The 12,307-nt window shown below is 41.1% G+C and overlaps 1 long non-coding RNA gene across 2 annotated transcripts in view; it reads right to left on the reverse strand.

The window, feature by feature from the left end:
• LOC138760740 (uncharacterized) overlaps positions 1-7,005 on the reverse strand; it is a 45,978-nt gene extending 38,973 nt beyond the window's left edge. Inside the window, exon 1 of one of the 2 annotated variants that reach the window (XR_011355845.1) lies at positions 6,785-7,005. This is a non-coding gene — a long non-coding RNA (uncharacterized lncRNA). Of the gene's footprint in view, positions 1-6,387 lie in introns of both variants that reach the window. The other variant, XR_011355846.1, reaches the window with a different exon arrangement.
• Positions 7,006-12,307: the final 5,302 nt, after the last annotated feature.

The following is a 12,307-nucleotide window of genomic DNA, read 5'->3' on the forward strand; positions in this document are numbered from 1 at the left end:
ACATTTAATTTTCACTGAGCTGCAACAAAATAGTAAAGAGCAGTCAAGGCTAAGTGAATGGGCCATTGCTGAACTTATAGATGGCTTTTGAAGAGCATCTTGTGAGTGCCTTATTTCAAGGGTCAGGGCGTGTAGTCAAGAATCAAACAACCTGTGACGCATTATGTTATATTTTATATTGTATATAGATATGTTTTAAAGGAGATAAATTGTGAGTTTTTTTTTAGTGTAGGTCACAAATAATTCACAATACAGATCTCATTTAAAATGCCAGAGCTCTGCTCAAGTCAGACAGTCCAGGATCCCAGTGCCTTTGTAAAGACAATGGAAATTGCTTTGCTGAAGGACTTCACAAGTAGGTGTTAATTAGACATGGAGTAGTAGATTATTGTTTTGAAAAGCAACAGATGAATGGACTCAGAAGATTGGGTCTGGTGCCATAATCTGTCTGAATGCAGTTTGCTGTTCTAAGAAACTCAGGTGGTTTTGCAAGCAGAGAGAGAAAGAGAAAGGAGACCAAACAGGCTTTCTCTAAGAGTGAGAGAGAGAGAGAGAGAGAGAGAGAGAGAGAGAGAGAGAGAGAGAGAGAGAGAGAGAGACTGCTGGTTTTCTGCAGTGGCTTTTGGAAACCCATTTTGAAGATAGGTTGTGAGTTCTGAGTTCAGCCTGTTCAAAGCCCTTGTGGTCCATACAAGAGGAGATGGCTCGCTGCATAATATTTCACCTGAGATAAGGGAAACAGAAAAGGAACTCTGTGGTGACCTGAAAGAAAGAAGTTATTGTCTGGAAAACCTTGATTGGGCAAGTTTCTTCATCAAGACACTGAAGTGGCTGATTAGAAGGAATCAGTTTGTGTGTGTCCAATGAGCAACAAATCTCTCTCTGAAAATTAACAAGAACCTTCCTGAGCAGTAACCATTTACCTTTAAAGCACCAAAGCCTGGTAAAGATTCATAAATGTTAAATTCTGTGCACAGTATAAGAATTGCCTGATTCTGGTGAACTTGGGGGAGTGAGATTGGACTGTGAATCAAAGAACTTTTCTTAACTTATACACTCATTACATACACGTATGCTTAGAATTAGAAGAGAGTTAAGTTAGGTTAGTAGTAATAAGTTAAAGTTTGATCTCCTGATTTTATGTTTAAAGAAAATTAAAATCTACTTTTGTTTAAGTAACCATTTGCCTTGGTGTGTTTCTATGGCTGCTGGATTTTGGGGTCCTCTGGGCCTGTCACAAACCAAATACACTGAAAGATGACTACAAAACAAAAATAAAACAGAAACATTGCAAGATCTTAACAGCAAGTCAGAGAATACACTTCAAGGTTATTCACAGAGAGAAAAATGTAACATCCTCAATGACTCATGGAATTCCCTGGCCCATAATCACTTATAATGGACAAGAAGCATCTATGCAGATACTGAACACTTCCAGTACTGTAACAGGAGAGTTTGAAGGTCAAGCACAAGAATGGAAACAAATCACAGCGTCCCAAACATTCACCTTACTGGCCATTAAATACTACCTAACACAACTCTGGGTGTGGTCTGTGAATGAGTTACCTCAGAACCCAAAGGAAGGAAATCATCTTTGACCTCCAGGTGCTGACTAAAAAAAGGATGAAAAATTAACAAATCCAACTTCAACTCAGATTTGAGGACTCCCTGGATTACACAGTATTGATTCCTGATTCTCATTGTGATGTAACAAGTCCAATTCTTACCACCTCCAATTTCAACAGTTCTTCATCTGCAGGAAATGGACAAGTAGGGATGGATAATCTTGAGTTTATGGCCCTAATTTATTCAGTGATTTCACTAATGTTCACTAATTGCTGAAAGTTGCTGAACAAACTGAGTTTACCCCTATATAAATAGGATTGCAATTAATTCTATGTTCAACCTGAATTAACAAAACTAGTTTTTGTTCATGTAAATATGTTTTGATATGTGTCTTGTTATGGTTCAGGTTTTACATTGTGAGACATTTGTAAAGTAAATCTCATCCTAATTACAACAGTTAACTTCTACAGACCACAGGAAAGTGAAGGCATAACTCCAAAAGAAGGATCTGGTGGATATACAGTGGTTCTGTAATCTGGAGGATTGGACAAAGGATCTGTTGACCTGAGTTCAAATCCTGACATGCCAATGCAATAATTTAAATTTAATTAATCAAGTAAAATTTTATATTAATGAGACTGAGTGACTTACAGATTTCTGTTAAATCCCAATTTGCTCATTGATGCCCTTCTAAGCTAGAAACCCTGATCAGCTAATTGACATGCGACCCACAATAAAGTGGGTGACACAAAAATGGCCATTGTGAACACATTTGATCTGGGGTAAAAAATATCCTAACATGGCCCTCATTCTGAAAATTTCTTTCAGTTTGACTGAATCAAATTGTGTATTGACCCTGTCAGTAAATGCAGATATTCTATATGCTCTCGGTGTTGCAAAGGGTGGGTCACCCACATTGCCTCACACTTCCTTTTGGGTGATCCATCTCAAAATACCTGTCACAAATAAAAAACTTCATCCAGAAGAACATTTTTGATCACTAATCGATGAGGCCGCAATCTGCAAAATGTTATCAGAACGCCGCATGAAAAGAAGAGTGTTGTTCCCCAAACAGACCCTCAAAAGGCATTTGATAGAAGAAGTGTATTTTCATTCATTTCATTAATATACTTGTCCCTGGCATGGTCAGCATTTATTATCTATACCTATTTGCCCTTGTTGTGGTGAGCCACATTTATCATCCATTGTAGTTCTTTGTTACAGACACTCCCAGAACAATGCTGGTTAAACTCAGGACTTCAACACAGCAACAATGACAGAAGATCAGAGATTCTTTTCCCAATCAGGATAGTATGTGATTTACAGAGGGATTCAAGAAAACATTCTGGCCAATGGGTAAGGATTTTAATCCACAGATAAAAGTGCTAGAGTGGGAAAGAGTAATTATTTCATACAGTGTTAATAAAATCTTAAATGCATCACCATAGCCAGGTCCAGTCAAATGGCATGCATTTTAATTCCTACTGTTGTTTCTTTTGCTTTTTATCTTCCTAGCCAAGAGGCATTGATCTACGCTTGTCACAAGAACATGTCTAGGCCAATTCTTCAAGTGGCTTTAAACATTACATATGAGATTGCTTAGCCCCTTGTTTGAAGTATGATAATTATAGTACAAGACTGAGTCTGCTGCTACTCTGTTGGTTGCATCCCCGTAGGCAAGAAGCTCCATGCTTAATTTAAACCTAACTACAACTTAGCCAGTTTAACTCAAAGCATTCATTGTTACACATTAGAAAACAACAAATATATGGATTTCTTTTGCTCCTTTGGTGTAGTATCCCAACCTGTTTACAAGAGAGTTATTGAACAAAATTTAACACCAAATCTTGCCAAGATACTTTTTAAGACATATAGCCAAAAGCTCAGTCTGAGAATAAGTCTCAAAGGAGGAGAATGATATGGAGAAGAAGTTTCGGAACCCAAGGCTGTAACAGCTTAAGATAAAGTCATCAAATGAGGAAAGTATAAAATTAGAACTGCATAAGATACCAGGTGGGGGAGGGAATGGGTGATGCTCGCAAGAAATGTTAAAGAAAAATAAAATGAACATTACTTTACACGATACAGTAAAATCCCTGCCATCTGAAATTCAAGCAACCGGCAAAAAATATTGTGAAAAATAAATGGGTAAAAAATACAGGTTTAAAATTGGCATGCCTCACTGTTAGTTCTTCCTTCATACAACACACAATTTCAAGCAAATGGAATATTCACTTATCCGACCTCGACCAATCCCTGTAGTTGCCGGATACCATAGATTTTATTGTATTAGCCATAAACACAGAAAGGATGGAAAAGCAATGATATGATAGGTTGTGGCGGCACACTCTCTCATAGTGAAACGGCCCCGCGTGTAACGCCACGTGGCGGGGCAACCATGGGAAGATGGCGCGGTCAGGGTTTCTCCCTGCCTCAAGTCTCCTGCCCAGCGCGCACCTGGGGCAGCGATTATGACGTCACAATGCACGAGGTGACTGTGTTCATGCTGCCCTTAAAAGGGCGTGTGCTGAATTTGAATAAAAACAGTCATTAACGACTTTCATTGTGGTGGCTGAGTCTTTCTTGGCTCAATCCAGCACTACATTGGTGACCCCGTTGAGCCCAGACGCCTCTCTGGTCTCAAGAACATGGATCCGGCAGAGATCAATGCCGTTGCCATCAAACCGCCCCCCTTCTGGACCCACTGCCCGCATACGTGGTTCAGGCAGGCGGAGGCGCAGTTTCAACTGAGGAACATTTCAGCAGATGACACAATGTTCTACCACGTCGTGAGGGTGCTGCACAAAGAAACGACAGCCAGGGTGGATGATCTAATACACAACCCACTGGCCAAGGGTAAATATCCTGCCCTCAAGAAACTGCTCCTTGGCACTTTCGGGCTCTCTCCTCAGCAGTGTGCCTCCAGGCTCGACGGGCTTGGGGACCACACACCATCGGCCCTAATGGACAAAATGCTGCCGCTGGTGGAGGGTCACAAACCTTGTTTCCTATTCCATCAGATCTTCCTCGAGCAGATGCCCGGGGACATCCAACTACTCCTAGTGGATGAGGGCTTCATGGAACCACACCGAGTCGCAGCTCGAGCAGATACCCTCTGGCACACCAAGAGGGAGAATGAAGCAACCCTCAGTCAGGATGCGCGACCAAGAGCCAGCCGGCCGCAATACTCCCCCAAGCACAAGCCGGAGACGCACCATTCCACCTGGTGCTTTTACCATCAGCACTGGGCAGCGCAAGCTGACAACCGTGTGACTACTAGAGGAAATGACCCGGCCAGCCACTGATGATGGCTGTGAGGGCTGGCCACTTGGACAGCCTCCTTCACGTTACCGACAAGTCCACCAGCCGATGTTTCCTGGTGGACACAGAAGCAGAGCAGAGCATCCTGCCCCCCACCACCCTCGAGGCACACACCCGATCTCATGGTGCCACCCTGCGGGCACCTGCGTCGGCAAGCAGACGCTGCAGTTCCTGGGCACACCATCTCGGCAGCAGGTGCAGCCCCGGCACCAGAGAAGATTGTGGCCATCCAGCAGTTCCCCAAGCCAACCACCCTCAAGGACCTGCAGGAGTTCGTGGGGATGGTGAATTTTTATGATCGGTTCATCTCCGGCGACGCCCGCACCATGTGACCGCTGTTCACGTTAATCGCCACTAAGGAGAAAGTCCTGACCTGGTCGGAGAAGTCAGAGACCACTTTTGCCGCAACAAAAGAGGTCCTCACCAACACAACACTATTGGTGCCCCCATGCCTGGACAGTGGCGCCCGCTGGCCTTCTTTAACAAACAGCTGCGCCCACTGGAGCTGAAGTACAGCGTTTTCAACTGGGAGCTCCTGACGCTGTACTTGGCCAACCGGCATTTTCGATACTTTCTAGAGGGCAAGCCCTTCACAGTGTTCACGGACCACAACCCCCTCACACAGGCACTCGCGATGGCCAAAGATCTGTGGTCGGCTCACCAGAATGCCACCACTTCTATGTGTCGGAGTTCACCACTGACATCCGGCACAGGGCAGGCAAAGACAACGTCATGGCAGATGCACTCTCTCAACCGATGATCAATGCTCTCTCCCCCAGCCTTGACTAGACACAGTTGGCACAGGCCCAGAAGTTGGACAAAGAGATGCAGGCTCTCCAGACCGCCATCTCTGGCCTCGAACTCCAGGACATTCAGTTGCCCAACAGCCCAGACAGGCTGCTCTGCAATGACTCCACTGGCTCACCACGCCCAGTAGTCCCACCAAAGTGGAGGTCAAAGGTTTTCAGCTCAATCCATGACCTAGCCCACCCCTCGGTGAAGACTTCAGTGCGAATGGTGGCAGAGCGGTTTGTGTGGCACGGACTCAAAAAGGAGGTGGGCGAGATGGTGAGGAACTGCACCAGGTGTCAGGCCTCCAAGGTCCACCGGAATTCGCAGGCCCCAATCCAGCAATTCGACTCGGCGGTGCAGAGATTTCAGCACATCCACGTTGACGTCATTGGCCCCCTGCCGGTGTCCAGAGAAGCACGCTATCTTCTCACAATAGTCTATCGGACAACGAGTTGGCCAGAGGCTGTTCCCATCAAAGAGGCTTCCGCAGAGACATTCACCAGGAACTTAGTCAGTCATTGGATCGCTAGGTTCAGAGTCCCAGCACACATCACCAGTGACAGGGGCACCCAGTTCACCTCCACACTCTGAGCTCAGCTGGTGAACCTTCTGGGGGTTAAACTCCACCACACAACAGCCTACCACCCACAAGCAAATGGTTTGGTGGAGAGGTTTCTTCGTCATATGAAATCCACCCTCAGGGCTCACCTCACCAGACGAACTGCCTTGGGTCCTCCTCAGCATCAGAACAGCACCCATGGAGGACCTACAGGGGTCTTCTGCGGAACTGGTTTATGGCACGCCGCTCTTACTGCCCGGTGAGTTCTTTGGCCCGAAGCCCAACGTCACACTTGAGCACGCGAACCTTTTGGCAGATCTCCGTAAGAAACTATCCTCGCTAGCCCCCACCTCCCTCACATCACAGCATCCGTCCGACACATCGTCCCAAAGAGCTGGACTCCGTGGAATTCGTATTTGTTTGGCACCTATACAACGCCCGTAGAAAGGCCCATACAAGGTCCTCCTGCGGTCTGGCAGGACTTTCACTTTGGACATAGGGGGTAAAGATTAACTTTTCACCATGGACCGTTTGAAGGCAACGCACTTAGTCCTATCATGGCCAGTGCAGGCAGCCATGCCTAAACGCCGAGGGCACCTGCGCAATCCACGGGATGTGTAGCTGGTTCTGGGGGGTTGTGTGGCGGCGCACTCTCTCATGGGGAAACGGCCCCGCGTGTAATGCCACATGGCGGGGCAGCCATGGGAGGATGGCGCAGTCAGGGTTTCTCCCTCAAGCCTCCTGCCCAGTCCGTGCCTGCAGCAGCGATTATGATGTCACAATGCACGAGGTGACTGAGCTCATGCTGCCCTTAAAAGGGCGTGCACTGAATTTGAATAAAGACAGTCATTAACAACTTTCAGTGGGGTGGCTGAGTCTTTCTTGGCTGTGTCCAGCCCTACAAGGTCACATATGAGTGAGATAGAATTGTTGTGTTCTGAATAGGTTTGATGGGTTCAGAGAGAATCAAGTCTGGACGTGTTATGAACAAACAGTGGTCTTTATTTACATACAGGGGAATTCAAAAAAATGGCACATACTGACAGACTAATGTATACAGCACGCATGTACGGTATATTGAGAAACAAGGGTTTAATTTCTTCAGCACCCACCACCTACTGGAACAGTATTCCGAGAAGCGAGGGTTTAACTTCTTCAGAATCTATCACCCACAGGCACAGTACACCGCATAACTAAATGAGTACATGAACAAGATCGTGTTATATGGCGAGCTCTCCACTGGCCACCGAGACAGAGGTACACCAAAGAAGAGGTACAAGGACTGCCTAAAGAAATCTCTTGGTGCCTGCCACATTGACCACCGCCAGTGGGCTGATATCGCCTCAAATCATGCATCTTGGTGCCTCACAGTTCGGCGGGCAGCAACCTCCTTTGAAGAAGACTGCAAAGTCCACCTCACTGACAAAAGACAAAGGAGAAAAAACCCAACACCCAACCCCAACCAACCAATTTTCCCTTGCAACCGCTGCAACCGTGTCTGCCTGTCCCGCATCGGACTTGTCAGCCACAAACGAGCCTGCAGCTGACGTGGACATTACCCCTCCATAAATCTTCGTCCACGAAGCCAAGCCAAAGGAACATGAATCTGATCTCAAGTGTTGCTGCTTTTTGGGATCCGGGGACAGGCCCATTGCTGTCGTCCCTCTGGAAATCCCCATGGCTTGTAGTCTGGAGTTATCAGTGGTCACAACTAGCAAACACATACACACCATAATACACAAATAACTACACATTGGGAGTGAATAAATCACTGCTAAATTTCTTAACTCCTGATTGGAAACCCAAAGGTTAAACACACAGTACCCACCAACGTTCTTTATCCCAAGCAGGCACAACACACTAACAAACAGTAAATGAATTACAACTAACAAATATATCAAATTACCCTATTCTCCAGCATTGCCCACAGCTCAGGATCCAGGACAGATTCAGAGATAGACTCCATGCAGCATCAAGAACAAAGAAAAAGAGAGATACTGCACGTGCTCAGATTTTTCAATGCAAGACCCGTCCACATGACCTGAGAGGACTAATTGTGTGTCAGCCTCACCTGTGGGCAGATATAACCATTGATTGGCACCTAGAGGATCAATCACTCATCATCTACCAGGGCTACTCACACCTCAGGCTCATGGGTGGGTAAATCCAACCCTTGATTGGCAGGTGAGGTGACTTCTGACTCGGTGGTGTGGAGATTTCAGCACATCCACGTTGACGTCATTGGCCCCCTGCCGGTGTCCAGAGAAGCACGCTATCTTCTCACAATAGTCTATCAGACCACAAGATGGCCGGAGGCTGTTCCCACAATCCACATTCCCACCAGAGATGGCACATGACCCTCCACAATCCAAACTATAGGAATACAAAAGGATAGATCTTTGTCAGGCATGGAACTGTCACAAGTGTATAAATAAGCTCAAGGCTCAGTGGGACACCATTATGAAACATTTAATTGTTTCTCTGAAGTGCTGAGAAATACAACTGAATGTCATTGCCCTAAAAGAGCTGTGAGATGTAAATTAGAGCATATTGGAAAAATGAAAACATACCAATGAGGTACAAGAGATCACTGAGGAAATGGCTGACAAATATGGTTTTTAAACTGCAGGCATGTAACAGCACAATCAAGGAATTTTGCTGCTAAACGGGCAGTCTAAAAAGGAATGTGCAGGAATTTTGAGTTTTTTTTTAAAGACTTTATTTAAAATTTTTATAACATGAATACAATAAAGAATTACATTTAAAGAAAAATATAAAAAAAAATTTAATAAGGTATGATTACAATATTACATCAGAAAACGACACAAAATAACCCCCCCCCGTTAATTGTAACACAATATTAATAGTCTAACTTAAAATTAGTCCAACCCTCCCCCCCAAAATAAAGAGTGAAGAGTTAATAAAATTGACAATATTATAAATGAAAAAAAATACCCACTTACAAAAAAAAGAGATAAAACTTAACCTAAAAAAATTCTAACAACAACAAAAAAAATTGTCAATACTAAAATATCACACTTAAACATATATTTAACTCAAACTTAAATGCTTATAATTAGCAAACGGAGTCCACTTTAACTTATAAAAAGACATCTTATCCTGAATTGAAAAAGATATCCTTTCCATAGTCAAACAAAATTTCATTTCCAAATACCACTTATCTAAAGTTAGTATATTTCTATCTTTCAAAGTAAGTGCTATACATTTCTTAGCCACAACTAAAGCTAAATAAATAAATGAAATCTGATAATCCTCTAAACCTAAATCAATTAATGATTGCATGTTCCCTAATAAAAATATATCGGGATCTAATACAAGATGGATATTATATAAACTTTTAAAAACAGATTGAATACCTTTCCAAAACTGTTGCAATCGATCACAAAGCCAAACAGTATGCAAAAAAGTATTGGCCATCTGATCACATCGAAAACAAGAATCCAACTTACTAAAACCAAATTTTTTTAATTTCTCCAGCGTTAAATATAGCTGATGAATAAAATTATAATTAATCATCGCTAGTCTAGCATTAATTAATTTCCGAATACTATTCTGACAAATTTCCATCCAAGCTTCTTCAGCTATTTTATGTCCTAAATCTTTTTCCCATTTCAACTTATCTTTATCCCAGTCTTTTTTACTATCAATTTCTTGTAAAATACAATACAAATCAGATATATATCCCTTTTTTGGTATTGAAAGTACATATTCTTCAAAACTAGATTCAGGCAATAAAATCATATGTCGACCACATAACTGTTTTACAAAAGATCTTAATTGATAATATACAAATATAGAATTTCCACTAATACCATATTTCCTTTGTAATTCGTCAAAGGAACAAAAACAACCCTCAGAAAAACAATCAGATAAATTTTTTATTCCCTTCTTTTCCCATTGTTTCAAAGTGGCATTGGAGACCGTAAAAGGAACAAGTTGATTATTATATAATGGCAATCTTCCAGAATATATATTTTTAAGTCCCAATTTTTTAAGTTTACTTGTCCATAAATTCAATAAATGTTTCAATATTGGCACATCATAAGTTCGTAATAAATTTTTATTCCGTCGAAACAAAAACTCATGAGGAAATTTTTCTAAAATAACTGCCATTTTTATCTTTACCCAACTAGGTGGGTCGTCCATATTCATTAATGCACTAAGAAATTTGAATTGAGCTGCTTCATAATAATGCTGAAAATTCGGATATCTTAAACCTCCAAATTGAAAATCCCACATCAATTTTCTCATTGCTAATACCTGATTTCTTTCTAATCGCTGGTATAATCCTAGATAATTGTTCCTTTTTTAATTGCCATGACAAAACTTTATGAGCTTTCTCACCCCATTCATAAAACTTATGCTTAGTTCGATTCATTAAACATTCAAACCGATATGTTTGTAATTCATTATATTTAAATTTTAAATTAGTTAACTGATTTTTTTGCGTTTCAGTAGCATGTTTTTGAAATTCTTTTTCAGTAGCAGTTATCTTTTCCTCCAAGTCTTCAATCTCTTTAATTCTCTCCTTCTTTACTTTAGAGGCATAACTGATCATTTGGCCTCGCAAAAAAGCTTTCATTGCATCCCATAAAACAAAATGACTAGAAACAGAATTATAGTTAATACCAATAAAAATTTCAATTTGCTGTTTTAAAAAACTAATAAATTCTGGTTTTTGCAATAGCATAGTATTAAATCTCCATCTTGAAGCTTTCTGAACATCTTGTGAACTCAAATATTCTAATAATAATAATGAATGATCCGAAACCAATCTAGCCTTATACTCCACAGATGTAACCCTATCCTGCAAATGTGCTGATATTAAAAAATAATCAATTCTAGAAAAAGAATTATGTCGCGAGGAATAAAAAGAAAAATCTTTCTCTGTAGGATTAACTCTTCGCCAAATATCAATTAAATTCAAATCTGCCATCATATTAATCACTTGGATTGCCATCTTAGACTTCTTAATTACTCTTGGGTACTTATCCAATAAAGGCACCAACACCACATTCAAATCTCCCCCAATCATCACATTAGAGTTCAATTGTCCAAGCAATAAAGACATATCCACAACAAAAGCTGTATCCTCAACATTAGGAGCATAAACATCAAGCAAAGTCCATGCCTCATTAAAGATTGTACAATTTAATTTTAATAATCTTCCACCATTTTTCTCTTCATTCTGTAACTGAAATGGTAGATTCTTATGTACCAAAATTGCCACACCTTTTGCCTTAGAATTAAACGAAGAATAAAAAACTTGCCCAACCCATTCACATTTGAGTTTCAAATGTTCCTTATCTGTTAAATGAGTTTCCTGTAAAAAAGCAACATCAACTTTTAATTTTTTAAAATAAGCAAGTACTTTCTTACACTTAATAGGATTATTTAAACCCTGAACATTAAAAGAAGCAAACTTAAATTTAGACATTTCTTACACTCAATAAAACACAACAAGAAAGAAACAAAAGGAAAAAAAGAGAGAAAAAAAGAAACCCCCCCAAAAAGAAAAAAAGAAAAAAAAAACCCTTAATTCCCCTTTGAAATTACAACCAAAACCTAAAAAAAATAAAAAAAGTTATATATAAAAAAATTTTTTATTATTTAAAAAAGATTTTAAAAAAAGCTTCACTCCCTAACCCAAAAATTAAAAAGAAAAAAAAACAGGTCGGAAGTCACAATTACCTCTTCCTGTTTAAACCGCCTAATGCAGTAACTCCCCCAAAATATTGGGTGTGATATAACTCACATGCAGCTGATGACTTCTGGAAATTGGTGCCCACCCAGTTCCCTCTCCCAACTCCCATCACTATTTAAAATCTTCTCAACAAAAATAATAATTTTTTTTAAAGGACGAATTCTTCGCTTCTTTTCCTGGATCCATTTCACGCTGAGTCGTGGCTTTTTGTAAACAAGCAGGCTCAGATAATTATGGAAAATATAATTTTTTAACAATCTATTGATGTTTCCTTTTACTTTTTTTTAAACAAATGTACCATTAGGTATTAATTCAACACCTCATACTATTTATAAACTTTTCTA

This window comes from Narcine bancroftii, chromosome 4 (genome assembly GCF_036971445.1).
Source record: "Narcine bancroftii isolate sNarBan1 chromosome 4, sNarBan1.hap1, whole genome shotgun sequence".
Taxonomy (NCBI): domain Eukaryota; kingdom Metazoa; phylum Chordata; class Chondrichthyes; order Torpediniformes; family Narcinidae; genus Narcine; species Narcine bancroftii.